At 47.8% G+C, this 5171-nt stretch overlaps 1 protein-coding gene across 2 annotated transcripts in view; it reads left to right on the top strand.

Annotated features, from left to right (window-relative positions):
• The first annotated feature begins 2296 nt into the window (after window positions 1-2296).
• ACSL1 (acyl-CoA synthetase long chain family member 1) overlaps window positions 2297-5171 on the top strand; it is a 38780-nt gene continuing 35905 nt past the window's right edge. The window contains exon 1 of one of the 2 annotated variants that reach the window (XM_042014881.1): window positions 2297-2400. The gene's annotated coding sequence lies outside the window, so the exon portion shown is untranslated. Of the gene's footprint in view, window positions 2401-3401; window positions 3457-5171 lie in introns of those variants that run through there. The other variant, XM_042014882.1, reaches the window with a different exon arrangement.

Here is a 5171-nt window from a genome sequence, read left to right as displayed (position 1 = left end):
ATAAGACACAGAGAGAGAGAGAGATTTTTTAGAAACTCTCTTTCCAGTGAAAGACAAGAGAAAACCAGCTCACTAAAGTTTCTTGGAGAAAGCACTAAAATGTGGTGTATGGCCTTTAGAAACCCAGATGTGGAGAAACGTGTGCTAATAAAGGATTAATTAGCATAGTAGATAAAACAGTAATAAGCTTTGGTGTTTGGCAGATGGAATACATTCAGGACAAAGCATGAAATCACCAGTGCCTGAGATGGTGTATGCAATTCTACCTTGTTTCCTTCATCCAAAATCCTGGACAGAATGCAAAAATCACTTGGCAGAGTCTGGCTGTGTCTACATGAGCACTAAGTGTGGTGCAAGAGGAGCAAAGCAGAAGAGCCCACCAGTGGAAGAGCAGCTGATGTCCATGCTGCTTGTGCTCTGGGGCTTTACTCAACTAGCTTTAGAGTGGTGCTAGAGATTCCATGCCCATTAGCAGCAGCAGTCAGTCAGACACACTCCTGGATTATGTGCTTCCATGTCCTTTCCTGAGAAAGGAATTTATTTTGCATTTCTGTGCCACTCCATAGTGTGAACCCAAGTGCAGTTAAGTGGGGACTATCAGCAGCTTCACAATTGCCCTCCTCCTTTGTGCTAAAAAGTGAATATAGGCTCCTTCCTTTCTTAAAACTGTTTTGCAGGAAGTCCTTTGCCTGGTATACTCTAGTATAAACGGAAGCATTAGGAAACAGTAGTTGCCTTTATGTAAAATAAAAGATAAAAGTACCTCCAGTAGTTTATAGAATACATAAATATACACAAAAACACATTTATAGAATATATATATATATATAAAGTGTGCAACCTTAACACCCCTACACACACTTAAAATAAGTAATACCCAGGAAACACAGGGAAATTATGGCAATGCAGAATGTGCAACATAGTGGGACTTTGACATGTGGGTTGATGATTTACAGGTCTAATAAACTGATGCAGCACACAGCCAAACGAAAACCAGTTGAGATAACTTAACTGCCATCCAGAGGGACCTGGACAGATTTGAGAGGTGGGGGCACGTGAACCTCATAGAGCTCAAAAAGGCCAAGTGCAAGGTCCTGCACCTGGGTTGGGGCAATCCCAAGCATGAATACAGGCTGGGCAGAGAACGGATTATGGTGCACCCCTGGGGAGAAGGACTTGGGGCTGTTGGTGGATGAGAGGCTGGACATGAGCCGGCAAAGGTGCACTCGCAGCCCAGAAAGCTAAATGTGTCCTAGGCTACATCAAAAGGAGCGTGGCCAGCAGGGCGTGGGTGGGGATTCTGCCCCTGCACTCTGCTCTCATGAGACACCATCCAGCTCTGGGGTCCTCATCACAGGAAAGACATGGATCTCCTCAAGCAGGTCCAGAGGAGGGCCATGAAGATGCTAAGGAGCACCTCTCCTCTGAAGACAGGCTGAAGGAGTTGAGGTTGCTTAGCCTAGAGGCGGCTTTGGAGAAACATTACAGCAGCCTTCCAGTATCTGAAGGGAGGGTGCAGGACAGCTGGAGAGGGACTATTTACAAGGGCATTTAATGATAGGAAAAGGGGTTATGGCTTTAAACTGAAAGAGGGTGGGTTTAGATTAGGTGTGAACAAGAAATTCTTTGCTGTGAGAGTGGCGAGACACCAGAACAGGTTGCCTGGCGAAGCTGTGGATTCCATGTCCCTGGAACTGTTTACAGCCAGATTGGGATGATGCTTTGAGCATCCTGGTGTAGTGAAAGGTCTCCCTGCCCATGGCAGAAGATCATTAAGGTTCCTTCCAATCCAAACCAGTCTATGATTCTGTGATAACTATCAGGGTCCTGATAAAGCCCCAGCTGCCTCAAGATGCCCCTCAAACTCACGGCACCTCACAAAAAAAGTTTAGCAGAGGTAAGCAACAAATTGCAACAAGGTCGTTGTCCTCTTCCAACACTTTCATACTGAAACATATATCCTTTTAGCATATTTATACCGGATGCAGATGTCCTTTTGGAAGCCGTAAGAAAGCCCTTCCTTTGCAAACTGTAACCTCAGACCTCTGAGGTGTTAAGTGGCAGTAGTCCCAGTGCTCCACTCAGCTCCCTGTGGATCTCTGTCATCTGTGCCCGCGCAGTACAAAATTTCCACCGCCCCCCCCGCGGGTTTGTGTGCGTTACCGTGGGCAGGGGCAGGGACGAGGGAGGGGGCAGGGATACGGGCAAGGGAAGGGGCAGGGACGGGCGGCAGACGGAAAGAAGGCCGAACGCCAGCGCCCGCCGGGCTGCGCGGACAAGCGGAGGAGGCGGAGGCGGAGGCGGGCTCGGCACACGCACACGGAGCTCCCGCCGTGCTCGGCTTAAATAGGGCGGCGCCGGGCAGCCGCGCACAGTCGTGGTCGCTGCTGCCGCCGGGAGGTGAGCGGGGTTCGGGGGCGCCGTTGCCGCCGGGGCTGCGGACCCGGCCGCGCTGAGGGGCCGGGGCCGTCAGGGACGCACCGCCGAGAGAGGCGGCTGGGCCTGCCGGAGCGGCCGCCGCGGGGCTGGGGTGGTCTGCGCCGCCGCTGTCACCGCGGGGCCGGGCGGTCCCGTCCCATCCTGCCTCCGATCCCTGTAGGCTGCCTTTGCGGGGCCGCGGGGCTTTCCTTCCCGCCCCGCAGTGGGATCAGCGTCCCCCGGAGCCGGCTCGGCTTCTCCTGGCACAAAAGCCGTCAGGAAAGCGTAGCCGGCTGTCTCCGGCCTCCCCCCGGCGCTGCGGCAGCTCGGGCTGGCCGGGCATTGTTCGGCGCTGGCGCTGCCCTCCAGCCCGGCTCGGCTCGGCCTGGCGCGGGGTGAGCAGCAGGTAGCGGGCTGGGGAGCGCAGTGCTGCCTACTGACTCCGGGGGTTCACGTTTGTTTAGCTGCCGGACTTTGCCTTCAAGTAGGCTATTCTTTCGAGCACAAATGCAGCATGTACTTGAAGCAGCTTTTTTTTCCTCCTTCTTCTTTTAAAGCAGTTTAGAGCACATATGGAAATGCAGCGTGAGTCAAACTGGCCTAAAATGGAAGGTTGAGTGGCTTTGACTTTGCAGGCCTCCTCTGCTGCTAGGTAGGACTTGCGGTGCTACAGCACAGAGATTTAGCCTGGTTACACGACGCTTTTGTTCTAGGATGCATACATTTCTTGTTCCTGTTGAACAGGAATTGCAACACTTGAACCCTTCTGAATTTCTAAAGGGCATGTCTGTGAGCTGTCTGGAGTATTACGGACACCCTCTTGGACTATGTAATCTAAACATATGCCTCACTTGGGTTAGCATCTGAGATATGATGGTCGGGTTCTGTGATAGGAAAGAACAGAACTATTCCGTGTGGTGTTAATAGATCTCCTTTTTCATCCGTGTTGCTTTACAGGGAATCGTGTGGTCTCCTGAGCCAGATCAGGAGAATTTACATTTGCCTTTTTGCTTTGGAACGTGCTCTCAAACTCACAAGGTGAGATTTCTCAGCCCTAGGATTTGGATCAGATTCAAGAAATTGAGTATAAGAGGGTATTGAGTTAACTGAAAAATACCTTTCTCTTCCTCTTGCAACAATATCAGTATTAATAATGCAAAACCTGATACATGAAGTTCCTCGTGGACCCTTGCTGTTACTGCCTTTTTAAAATTTAAGGGTAGGTAGCAGATAGGGAAATGTTTGGAAGATGGCTAATAGGAAAAATCTAAAGCTTATCATTACATATAGCTGATGTGTGTAGTGCTATCAATTCAAGGTCTTGAGCAAACAGCCTTAGCCTAGCATGATTACAATGAATTTACAAAGGTAGCTTCTAAATTTGGTAGATGTTGTTTTACAACTACAACTTGGCCAACACGAGGTTGGAAGTAAGCCTTCAGTTTTTGAGAAGGAAACCCCCAAGTAGCCTTTTGCTTCGAGGACAAGTACAAGGTTGATATTGGTAGAAAAACAAGACCAGCAATTTAAAATTGAAGGAAAGACAACTTTGAAATACTTATGTGGGTAAGTGATTTGCTATTTCTTGAGCAAAGTCTGTGTGGCTGGTTCTTCTATCTCATTGCTTCGCTAGAAAGGAATCCTTCATGGGATTTTTGGGAGGAGACAGAGGTGGGTTGTACCTTCCCTGTTTTATTTGTGTTGCTCTTCAGTGGGGCAGAGTAAAAGGTTTCTCTTTCTTATCCCTTCATCACTTTTACTAATGTGAGCAACAGAAGGTAATAATAGGTTTTTGTGTTTTGTTTTTCTTGATAATGTGGTTGATGGAATTGGGTAGACTGAAGAAAACTAATGGCATGAAATTTTTTCAATGTGCAGCAGAGATGAGAGAGATGTTTTGGCCCAAGGGGTACATTGCTCGATAAATTGGGCTTCTGACAGTCTTACGAACAGACTGCCTGCCATCTCCTACTTCTCTGCTATGCTAAATCACACGTTCAGAGATGTTAAATATTTCACTATGGTAAATATAACCAGTGGCAACTCCCTAGAAATCCTCTCAAGTAAGAGGGGTGATGGTTTGTTCATTGGTGAATGGTTTTGTGGGGGAGTTTACAATGCTGTGTGGCTCAGGGAAGCTCTGCTGTACAGCATTGACTGTTATTGTAGGCTGAACCCTGTCTGCAGATGAGACCTGCAGAAATGCAGGTCCCACCTGATTCCTGAAATAAGGATGCTTGATAACATAAAGCTTCTGCTCTCTTGCTGCCTTTCATGTTGAGAGTTACTCATTTACACAGGGTAAAATATGATTCCCTGCCCTTGGCAGGGAGTTTGGAACTAGATAATCTTTAAGGTCTTTTTCAACCCAAACCATTCTATCATAGTAAAATACTTCTTTTTAGTTAGGATTTGAATCCTAGTCATACTGGTAGTTTGCTCAAAACTGATTGAAAACAGCTTGTATGGTTTTATAGAGATGTAGAGGAAAAATGGTTTTTGCTCTTGTAGTTGAACCATTTAAGGGCTATAGCAGAAGTGCATGATGTCCCGTTTCCAGAAGGGGATTTCTCCCCCTTTTTTAAACAAATTACTATTCTTGAACCCAGAACTCTTAAGCTTTTTAGTTTGAGTAGTTTGATACTGCATGTGCCTGCCCTGTGTTGGAAATTTGGCTTCTGCTGTTGGACTGCAGTTATAGCCTGGTGTCCTGGGTTGCAGTGTATTCTATTACCATCCCCATCAGCTGTTGA

Source organism: Corvus kubaryi, unplaced genomic scaffold (assembly GCF_017639235.1).
Source record: "Corvus kubaryi isolate FWS band 111438036 unplaced genomic scaffold, C.kubaryi_AGA036_p1.0 split3-131, whole genome shotgun sequence".
NCBI classification, from domain to species: domain Eukaryota; kingdom Metazoa; phylum Chordata; class Aves; order Passeriformes; family Corvidae; genus Corvus; species Corvus kubaryi.
The sequence above is the reverse complement of the archived record's forward strand: the minus strand, read 5'-3'. Positions and strand labels throughout refer to the sequence as shown.